At 36.2% G+C, this 12,483-nt stretch overlaps 1 pseudogene; it reads left to right on the forward strand.

Annotated features, from left to right (window-relative positions):
• Positions 1 to 10,567: 10,567 nt before the first annotated feature.
• LOC127636366 (esterase OVCA2-like) lies at positions 10,568 to 11,986 on the forward strand (annotated as a pseudogene).
• The last annotated feature ends 497 nt before the right edge of the window (positions 11,987 to 12,483 follow it).

Consider the following 12,483-nt stretch of genomic DNA (forward strand, 5'->3'; position numbering starts at 1 on the left):
TGTGTGTGTGTGTGTGTGTGTGTGTGTGTGTGTGTGTGTGTGTGTGTGTGTGTGTGTGTGTGTGTGTGTGTGTTAAACATCTGTTGTTTTGGTGTGGCAACTTGTTAGACATTTGTATAAACATTAAATGATACATGTATGAAACATTTCATCCCCCACTGATGCAAGTTGTTTACCTCCCCTGCTGGTCTCCACTTTATTAACAAACTACAAACACACACAAAATGTCTCCTCTTTGGAGTGGGGACAAAAAGCCAAATCTAAAAAAGCTACTATTTTTCACTTGATGAGTAATTTCTTTGAAGTGGAAGGAAAAAATGCAAGGAAACAGATAGATACCGACACGCTTTCTGTCCACACCAATGACTCTGAGATCGTTCATACAAACGTATTGATTACAGGCCAGTGGAGATTATGAACTATGACAGCTTTTGTATCCTGTGCTTTATAGGCTATTGGAGAAGATGTCATGGTACAGAGAAGGGCAAGGTATGCATAAAATTACACACACAAATATTCAGGAGCATCAATTTGTCCTAATTAATGCCAAAGCTACCACATTTAGTCGATAGGTACTCTAAGTGTAAAACTCTTAACTATTAAAATACATTACATTACAAATTACATTTCCCCTTCAATACTGATATTGAACTCTTTTCAGCTCTATGCTGCCTGTATCCCATCTCTCCTATTTAATTTATCTGTCTGATTGTCTGTCTGCCTGTTCATTAATCTGTCTGTTTGCCCATCTGTCCACATGCAGGCCTATTTCCTTTCTCCTTTCACAACTAACTACACATTTCTCTTTCTCCCTTCCTCTTATTTCTCTTTCTGCTTTCCTCACATGCCTCTGACATATTATCTCTTTTCCTCCATCCTATCTGTCTCTCTCCCTCTCTCACTCTTTGTTGTCCAGTGAATGAATGCAGTGTCTCTGCAGTAGAGTCGAGTCAAGTAAGGATAGGTTTATACTTTATGTGTCTTTTGAGAGAAAATGAACAGAGCAAGAGATGAAAGTATTCATAACGCTCTCTTTGTGTACTGTATTAACAACTGCACTGTCAAAAATCAAACCTCGCTCTCTCTCTCTCTCTCTCTCTCTCTCTCTCTCTCCCCCCTCTCTCTCCCCTCCTCTTCCTCCTCCTCGCTTGTCTGCACTAAGGCATATACAATAATATATTAATGAAGTTTCCACTTTCTTAAATAATTCAAGCATCTGGATCAGTGAGTACTAGCTGTAATCCTTTTTTTGATTCAAACTTTTTTTCTTTTTGCCTGGCTAAGTGCATGTGAATTAGTTATGCACTCCTAGTCATCCACATAAACGTCCATATTTTAGAACTCTGGAGTTTTAGAAACAGTCTGACATATGTCAGGCATATTTCTTTTCATTTAAGTCTCATGCATTGGAGCTTATTTGTGTTCCCCAGCTACTCTTTGGAAATATTATGTGATATCTTTTACTTGTGCTTTAGATCTGTCAGATCACTATATAGTAAGTGTAGATGTGTGTTCTTGCATTCAAAAACAGTTAGACAGAAAGCAATGGAATGGAACTGAATGGATGTTTTTTAAAGTTGGACTACTTTCAAAGCTGTTGTAAGAATTTTTTTAATATCATGCATACATTGTCACTACTATCTTAGACATATCACTAAAAATTCAGACTAATCTCACAGTGAATAGATTGAAAGTTATTTGGCTAAAATCAGTCTGTGCTCACTGAAATTGGAATTACTGCTACCAGTGGCCAATGCTGGAAGTGTTGTTGAACATATGGGCATATGTGAGCTCCAGTTTCTGTGTAAAATGTCAAAAGAGTAGTGCCAAAAGCCAGTTGTATTTTTTGTTATTTTTAGTTGTAATACAGTCATCAGGAATGCATATTTTATTAACCCTACTCCCTAACCCAAACACCAACCCTATACCTAACCATCAATGTAGTAAAAATGTAATCTTAGAGGGAAAATGCAACCTCTGAATCACGCCTACAGACCAAAATTTACAAAATAGCACAGACAGAATACAAGAATGTGTCCTGTGTGAACGGCCCCTGATTGTGTACATTTTTTGTGTGTGTAAGTTCACAACATGATTTGTTGTGTGTGTAAGTTAAAAAATCAGGCTTGTTTAAACAAGCACAATCCTGATAAGGTAAGTACCTCTCAGTTTTGATAAAGAATTAGATTAATATCAAATAACCCCAGCTTTTTTAACAAGTTTTTGTATTATGTCCCACTTGTGAGATTTCAGGCAGAGGCACAGTGAGTTTCTGTTATGGCCAGGTGTGAATGCAAATGGAGTTCAACTGATTCTAATGGGAAGTGATAGTCAGTCCAGGCTGTCTGTATACATATATGCAGATGAAGTTGATGAGGGAGAGGGAAATGAGCGTGTATGTGTTTGTTTAAGTGGGCACATGCTCACGTGGCTGCAGTAGAAGAATCACAAATGCAATGCGAGTTCAACATCGCCTCAGAGTAGAACATTTCGCATCTATTGACCTTCTGCTATCTGATACCTGCTCACTCTCTGCAGACCACACATGCTTTCAGCAGTGGGCAGCTGATCTCACTTCCTTTATAAACTACCAAAATATATGGGCTGCACTTCACATACCATGCAATCTCAGAAGATATTGATTTTAAAATCTCTCAATATTGTTCTTCATTTGTGTTCTTTGTCCTCTCACGTTTTAAGTCAACATGAAAGCAAAACTGACCCTATTTACATTCTCAATACATACAGTATTGCTTATGTTTCACTTCATAGGTAAAATTGCTATTGCTGGTTTGTGATCGGCAGTGTTGGGTATAATGTGATTGCAAATTAATTAGTTACTGTAATTTAATAATTTAAGAAGTGTAAAATTCTTGTAATCAGATTAAAGTTATTGATTTTGAATTAAAGGAATGTTCTGGGTTCAATGTAAGTTAAGCTCAAATAACAGCATTTGTGGCATAATGTTGATTTTCACCAAAAAATATTTCAACTTGATCCTCATTTATATATATATATATATACGTATATATATATATATATATATATATATATATATATATATATAAATGAAAATAAACAAAAATAGCAGTTGCGGTAAGCTACTTACAATGGAAGTGAATGGGGCCAGTCCATAAACATTACTCAATGTTTCAAAAGTATAGCCAAAAGACAGTGGGAGTGTGCCAAATATGTAAATGTAAGACGTAAACATTATAAATGTTAACACAATTTTAGAGTGATAAAATCGCTTACTAACCTTATCTGTGTAAAGTAATATCCAATATTTCAACTTTATTGCCATGGCAACAAAACCCTGTAATCCTGGTATTGGATCACTTAATTTAGAAGTATACTAGCAAATAGATGACTTCAAAGACATGGACTAAGAGCCACAAAACACCAATTTTGTGGTATGTTTCACATTACGGAAGTAAATTGTGAGTCTTGGCTAAAGATTATATTTACAAAACCCTTTCGTGAACTAAAAATGCAGGTAGGGATCTGACCCGATATGAAAGACTACATTTTAGCAAGTGAATCAATTTCTAGTTAGTCGACCTAACTGACCAAATTGATCTTGTATCAATCCAAACACCTTTCTGCTCTTCTGTTCACAGATGTCTGAACATTCAATCAGTCTCAATGATTCAGCTTTTATAATGTCTCTCACTTCACAGTTTCACAACCGCACAACATTTCTGCACCTCACCAAGAGAAACCTAAGATAAAATTACATGTGAAATGGATCATTTATACATTCTGACCTGCCTTTGTCCACTCAGGATTGCACAGTAATAAAAGCATTTAACCTTTTTACCTCCAGTTTATTTTCCATTCCATAGAATTGCTGCATCTGAAAATACATAATTCCCTACTATACAGTATGCCAAAACAGTATGCTAATGGAGTAGTATGTCCAAATCCTCAGTATTCATAAAAAGGAATCAAGAAATATTCATAGGAGGGGATCGACTAGACAGTTTACGATCCCATAATTCCTCGAGAGCTGAGGAGATGTCATAATTAATACGCTGGATTTAAAAGAACAGTGGTAAACCTTGAGTCGGATGGCTCTTTTATACTGAAAATTATGTACAGTATATACCAAGAACATTGTTCCTTATGCTTAAACGGTGCTTGTTTGATAAAATCAGAGTTGATTGTTTTTGTGGTTGTTGTTAATACTTAATTTATTTGACATATATCCAGAATCTAGTCATAGTTCTCCTATTAAAAGAACATACTATATCAAGTACATTCATACTTTAAATACTCTGACAGTATGCGATTTCGCATGCAGGGAATATTACGCTATAAATAGCGGCAGTAATGGTTAGCACTAATTGCCGTGTCCTCTGGGAAGACTTTAAGAACGGTCCTAATTATCTGTGTAACACACTTACCATGCACTAAGACTGTACAGTTCTGATGACAATTCAAAGGCAATGACTGTAAATGTCAGTACCATTTAAAGGAATATTGAGAGTTATTTTCAACTTATGGCCTGTGGGTATTTGTGGCATGCTGTCGATAGACAATAATTCCAGATGGCGTACGCATTTACAGTAATGCACTTACAAAAGAAAACCACATTGCTGCAAACCGACTGCTATTATTATGTTATCGGCAAGGCATTCAATGGCACAAATTATTAGCATTTTATTGTGTGAAACTGCTGTTATTAAACTGTAACAGCTAGCTTTTTGAACTGAGCTGGTATTATATGAACCAAATAGAGAAGTCACTTAGGAGAGGCATAAATATTTAGTCAGAATAGCTGCAGGGATTTGGAATAAACACATCCCACCCACAAAGATAGCAACATGGTACAATATAAACAAGCAAGAAGCTATAGCAAATCCCAGTTCTTTGAGAGCACAGAATTACAGGTAACATGCTATGATATCTCTCTCACTGTGTGTGTGTGTGTGTGTGTGTGTGTGTGTGTGTGTGTGTGTGTGTGTGTGTGTGTGTGTGTGTGTGTGTGTGTGTGTGTGTGTGTGTGAGAGAGAGAGAGAGAGAGAGAGAGAGAGAGAGAGAGAGGTAGTAACCATATGGTTTAAAGCCGAGATATATGACTTAGGATTATGATAAAGAAGCTTTGTGCAATGTGAAATGTGCTCATGCAGTTACAGGAACTTTCTGTACAAATGACTTAAGATATTATCTATAGTACAATAATTATCTATAGTACATGGTACAATAACAATTCCATGGCTGCAATTCAACTGGAACTGTGAAATTAATACCAATTTTTTTCATTCTTTCCTGCATCCATACCGTCTGCAATGTCTCCCTCTATATTGCTCTATATCGACACATTACCTGATATGTGATATCCATACATTTCTTATAATGCACTGTAACTACATTAATGTGTTATTATTGTAAGGGAATGGACAGTTGCTCTGATAACTTGATAAAGGCTGTATGCTTCAACATGTTTTCTGTCCATGTATTTTTGGCACACAAAGTACAAATTGGCATTTAAAGCAATAAAGGCACAATTCCTATGTTTTTTTTTTTTTTTTTTTTGGGAGAAATAATTATTATATACCTGTATGGTTAATGATTATGTAATAGAAAATTAACATTGCAAGTAGCTAGTTTCAAAGCAACCAAATTATTTTGTATATTTTTCATTTTATTAGAACCTTCAACATAGGATTTAATTGTTATGTTCATTAAGTTTTCATGTTTGTTTAATGTGTATTGCTAAAACTCTTTTAATTAAAATTTGTCATGGTAACGAAGTTGTAAAATTTTTACACAGAAAAGGTTAGTGCTTTTATCACACTAAAACCATGTTAACATGCATTATGTTGTGTGGCTATACTTTTGATACAGTGAGTATTTTAATGTTTGTGCAATAATCTCGATAAATGAGTCAAAGTTCATATATTACATGATATTAAAAGCTTGATTAAAAAAGTTACAGAGACAGGTGTTCAAAAAATGGTAAATTATACTCTCTTTTGATAATCGTACTGTTGCACAAATGCTAGCATTGCAGATTGTTTATGAATTGTGTTGCTAGGATACATATTTGGTGACAGTCGAATAACTGCTAGGCTAACGGGAGCATTACAGTTTTGTTTCTTTACACATCACCTTCCAAGCACCTAGCAATGGAATGCCTTCACAGTTGGAGATCGGATATATCAAGCAGGAATATCCCACATCCGACTTGAATGGAATAAGTGCCTCACTGTCACCCAGATGTTTGTTTTTTAAAGAAAAGGTAGGCAATAGATAATCAATACTATGTCACAAATGTGGAATATTCCTTTAACATTAAAATACACACTGTTTTAAAAGTATAGCCACAATGCTTTTAGTGTGATAAAATATCTGTTCTAAATTATTTTAGCGAGATAAAATAGCTTACAGGTTTACCAGTCATTACGTTGTCATGAAAACAACATTGTAATATTAGATATAACTGTACACAGACAAGGTTGTGATGAGGCAGGCAAAGAATGAGGATCTAAGAGCATCTTTAATGCAGATGAGCAGTTGGGGGTGGTTGGGGGGATATACAAGGGAAAAGAAGGAACACCTGGGGAAACAATCAGGGAATGAGAAACACTCAGGGAGAATCAATCAAGGAATAAAACTACAAGGACTACAAAACTAACACAGGAAACAGGAAACTAAACAAGAATTTCAACATAAAAGCACAAAAACAAAAGACAACAGGGAATATGTGACAAAGGTTAGTAATCGATTTTATCATGCTACAATTATGCAAACACAAACAATATTTATGTCTTGTTGCTATACTTTTGAAACAATGTGTATTTTAAAGTTTATGGCCCCATTTACTTCCATTGAATGTGCTTAACTTGATTTTTGCTTTCTATTAGACACGTTTTTTGTGGTAATCAACAATATGTCACAATGCTAACAACAAACAACATTCTCTGAAGGTTAAAGGGATAGATCCCTCAAAAATGAAAATTTGCTCATCATTTACTCACCCTCATGCCATCCCAGATATGTAACTTTCTTTCTTCTTCTGAGCACAAATGAAGATTATTAGAAGAATATTTCAGCTCTGTAGGCCCATACAATGAAAGCAAATGGGTACCAAAATTTTGAGGTTGCAAAAAGCACTTAAATCAGAATACATGTAATCACTGTGACTCCACTGGTTAATTAATATCTTAAAAAGCTAAATGATAAGTGTGGGAGAGAAACAAATCAATATTTAAGTCCTTTGTTACTATACATTCTCCTCCCTGCCCAGTAGGTGCCAAAATGCATGAAGAATGCGAATCGCCAAAAACAAAAGAAGAAGAACGTTATAGAGAAAGTGAAAGTGGAGATTGATCGTAAAAAATTATTTAAATATTGATCTGTTTCTCACCCACACCTATTATACCACTTCTGAAGATATGGATTTAACCACTGGAGTCATATGGATTACTTTTATGCTGCCTTTATTTGCTTTTTGGACCTTCAGAGTTCTGGCCACCATTCAGTTGCATTGTATGGACCTACAGATCTGCGATATATTTGTGTTAGGCAGAGGAAAGAAAGTCATACACATCCGGGATGGCATGAGGTGAGTAAATGATGAGAGAATTGACATCTTTTGGGTGACCTATCCCTTTAAGTGCTACTTAAAGTGCACTGATACTTTGTTGAAAAATAATTAGACTAAATTAGTTTTAAGCCCAGATTTGTACCCTAATTGTGTAAAATGGTTGTTGATTTTATTATACATTTTGACAAAACATGGTTACTCATCCAAATTCTTAAGCAATCTGTTTCATTCTTACCCAATGGTCCATTACAATTCCCATTTCATGTGTGTTTCTATGGATATCCATTATCTCATCTGTATTCTGCTCTGACATTGCTGCGGGGGTTACTCCCTGCTCCAGCTGATCTCTCCAGTTGATCATGGTGAATATTAAAGAGTATAGCAGTTCAGACAGAGGACAGCGAAAACTCATTGGTAATAAACAGGTGCAAGCGAGATGTTGCTTGATGGAGGAATACCTTTAACAGGGACATTTTTAAAGGGATAGTTCACCAAAGAATGAATAATTTAGGTGTAAAGTAACGAATTACAAATACTCACGCTACTGTAATTAACAAATTTTTCCCTAGAATTTAACTTTTAAGTAGTTTAAAAATGTTATACTTGAGTACATTTTATGTGCTTTAACTGTACTTTTACTGCACTATTTTCCCACCGTCTGTGTTCGCTACTTCCCTGTCCTGAATTTATTTTTATCTATCAACATGTTTGGCAAGGGAGAGTCTCGTGACTCCCGTCAAATAACACGTAAAAAACTTGAACGGCAGCTGTAGATCTGGCGCCATTTGTTACGGGTGCCTCAAGCATAGTTCAACACCTGAATATCACAGCTGCACCTAGAAGGGTTTTTCGCAGTGAAAAGGGCCAATTGCTTGATCGTGTCGTGAGTTTAACTTGCTCAAGCCAGATATCAGCATTAATCCTGCCTCTAATTTGAAGAAACATATTGAGGTAAATTTCATTTTCTGCTTACTAAATTCTGTGTGTCTATAACATAGCCTGTAAATTAACTATCTTTCACTGAGATTATTGGGTTGATGTGAGAGATTAATGCAAAGTTATCAATAAAAGTTAAAACATTCTTGATGCTTATCTGAAGAAAGAGAGAGAGCGAGAGAGAGAGAGAGAGAGAGAGAGAGATGATGTCCTCAATACCTATGATAAACTTTTGAGTAATTTTATAAACTTAGCCTATGTTCTACATAGACAGGGGTGTTCATTAAATCGATCGCGATAACAAGAGCACCACTGGTTGGTTGATCTAGATAAAATATAAAAGATTTACTTTTTATTTCCTGAGGTCTGTCACTGCGTGCTGTTTGACTGACAGGCGGCTTTATAACACTACATATATACACTTCTTATATATATTCTTTCAGCCAAAAAAGGGAATGTAAATTACGGTATGTGTGCTACATTTTTAAATTGCAGAATAGAGTTTTTATTATAAAGGGGTAAAGCTTTCGCAACTCAGTATTCAATTTTTAAATGAGCTACTCTTTAACTCTAACTTGAGTAGTTTTTAGGACAGGTACTTTTACTCTACTCAAGCTAAATTCTTTAAGAAGTAACAGTACTTTTACTTGAGTATTATTTTTCAGTGCTCTTTCCACCACTGTCATTTACTCACACTCAGATTGTTCCAGTTTGTGCATTATATGTGTGATGATAAGGTTTCAGATATGTTCAGACTTAAATCTGTAAATGAAAAGAGTGCGGTAGGATATCCATAGGGATTGGCTTGTTATTTATATGCTCTCAATATGCACAGACAAGACAATAAACGAGAGTGAGAGATGTTATCCTTAATTAAACATTTTTTTTTCTTTTACACCAACTAATTTAAGTTAACATGGTGCATCACAACAAGACCTGACTTAATTATGGCTTGAAGCAATTGCTCAGTGTTTGTTTCAGCTGCCTCTTTCTTCCCATCATGTGACAGAAATATTAATTTATTAAGGATGAGATGCAGTACCCTATGCATGCTTAAATTATAAGTACTGGCAAGCACACATGGTACTTAGTAACAATGTACATCCAATAAAAATATATCTGCCTGCCTGTCTGTCTGTCTATCTATTTATCTCACAGACATATTCACAGATAAACTGTGTTGTATAAAGGCATGGGTCCTCCAGGTTCCTCCAGGGTCTCTGCACATTTTTACATTAATTATCAAGTTCTAAGGAGGCACAATCATCTTGAAAATGTTGTGATATCAACAGAGAAATAATCATCTAACCAAATGAATAACCTTTCCTCCAGGATAGCATGAAATATTAAATGCACACAGATTTTTGCCAAACTCGTTGACTCTGATATTTGTTTGCCTATTCTTTGAAAGCTTAGAGGCATGCTTTTCTCTCTTGTTATGCAAACATTTGGAAATGTGGGAGACACAGCATACTTAAATTCTTATGCATAATTGTAAAAATGCATATATAATATGCATCGTCTAAGTCCTTGAATTCTTTGGAAATGGTGTAGCCTTTTATGCTATGTTGTCTATTTTATGCTTTTTTTAGGTTTGATCTTGCTCTAATTATCGTGTAACTGCTGTCATTCGTTCCTGATCAGCTTTGGATATTAATTTAGGTTTAACCCCTCCAAGCTTACATTTACACTCAAAATATGATTTTAAGATTTAGGTATTTCAACCTGATAACAAAATTCAGCAGAATCAAATTGAGTAATCTTTAATAAAATACCATTTAAAACCTAAATGTTTTATGTTTAATTGATTTAATTTTGTTAACCCTTAAATTTATGTGATTTCACTAAACACTGATTTTCAGGTCTTTCGAGACCGGGCACGTATATCTATCACAAATGGATCTACAAAATGCCCAGATAGGTATAGGGGGTGAAATGAAGTCCCGGATCTCTAAAGACCCGTGGTATGCGTTTAAGGGTTAAACTTTCCGCAATTCAATTTGATGGAATTTTGCTATGAAATTAAAATCATAAAAATCTTAAAAATAACATAAAATATTTTTTAGAGTGTATATTACTATGTCTGCTGTCAACAACACTATTACACAGGGCTTGGTACCTCAGTGAGTATTGACACTGACAACCACCCCTCGAGTCGTGAGTTCGAATCCAGGTTGTGCTGAGTGACTCCAGCCAGGTCTCCTAAGCAACCAAATTGGCCCGGTTGCCAGGGAGGGTAGAGTCATATGGGGTAACCTCCTCGTGGTTGCTATAATGCGTGGTTCTCGCTCTCGTGGGGCACGTGGGAAGTTATGCATCGATGCCGCGGTGAATAGTGTGGGCCTCCACACATGCTACCTCTCTGCGGTAACGCGCTCAACAAGCCACGTGATAAGAAGTGCTGATTGATGGTCTCAGACGCAGAGGCAACTGAGATTTGTCCTCCGCCACCCGGATTGAGGTGAGTCACTATGACATCACGAGAACTTAGAGTGTATTGGGAATTGGGCATTCCAAATTGAGAAAAAGGGTGGACAAAAAGCAACAACACAATTACACTCTATGTGCGCTACTGGAATTATCTTGCCCAGAGATTGTTTCCATGTTGTCTGTTGTTGTTGTTTTGTTCGAATCAAATTTTATGGGTCGCTCTGACATGGTCCTTAATTCATCCCAAAACTGATGCATCTGTATCATTTTTATACAGTAGTCCATTTGTTACATGTCTCTGGGTGAATCTAAGGGTTTTATGGCTTGGTGACACTGTTCCTCTCAAAATTTTCTATATTCATGGTTATCGACAAAATAGCAACTCTTTTAGATTGATGACAGGTGCTTTACGCAAACTGTTAAAGAAAAAAGCGGAGCTGGTGTGTATAAGCACTTAACACCAAGTGCTTGCCATTAAAAACGAAAGTAACCAAACTGTCTGTCTCTCTGTAAAATCCGTGATCCCCAAAAGACAGTTCATTTGGTTTTGAGACACAGTTACATTTTTATCATATAGAGTACATCAGTGTCACAGTTGTGTATTTCTATTTTACTACTTATCATACAAATCAGCCAATTAGGAGCCAGATAAGGCAGCCAGTGGTGGTGATGAGGACCAGAGGGGTTGGTGGTTCTCTGATGTCCAGGCTCGAAGTTTCAGTGCTTAGCAGGAGTGTGAAAGCAGCCTGGGTCTGTAGTGAAGGAGTTTAATGCGCTTAAGTCAGGCATCGCCATGGTTTCTATGCTGTGTGCCCTGCAGGAGCAAAAACTAGAGCCTGATTTTAATTTCCACTTTGCCATCCTGGTCGCTGGATTCCACAGTGCCTGTTCCCAGCATGAGGGGTTCTACGAGTGACCGGCAATCACAATCCCCTCTCTCCGATGTGTTGAGATCTGCTTCCCACATTTAATAGAGCTCAAATCCTCGTTCATCCTGGTGGACACTTTGTTCCTGCAGCATCCACACATAGACAGACCTACCAAGACTTTCTTAAAAAGTTTCAGTGATGGGATTAAAGAATATGTGAGAGTTTATGGGGTTAACCATGCAAAAATATTCATGACATGTACTAAGTGAATTATACATAGTTACAGCCATGGGATTTAAAATAAATCACTTAAATGATGTTTTATAGTGATCTGGCTGATTTCTCTTCCCATTCCACTCCTGTCTGGCACAGATCTCAGGGAATATTCTACTTGAATAAAGACTTTCACAAGTATTCAGTCTGTTTTATTTGTGTTCCAGCACATTTGATTGACAAAATGTGTTTCAAAATAATAATTATTCTGGGTTCAGTACAAGTTAAAGGGATAGTTAAAGGGATACAAAGAAAGATTTTTATAAGAACATCACAGCTTTGTGGGTCCATACAACACAACTGAACGGTGGCCAGAACTTTGAAGGTCCAAAAAGCATATAAAGGTAGCATAAAATTAATCCATAAGACTCCAGTGGTTAAATCCATATCTTCAGAAGTGATTTGATAGGTGTGGGTGAGAAA

This window comes from Xyrauchen texanus, chromosome 44 (assembly GCF_025860055.1).
Source record: "Xyrauchen texanus isolate HMW12.3.18 chromosome 44, RBS_HiC_50CHRs, whole genome shotgun sequence".
Classification (NCBI taxonomy): domain Eukaryota; kingdom Metazoa; phylum Chordata; class Actinopteri; order Cypriniformes; family Catostomidae; genus Xyrauchen; species Xyrauchen texanus.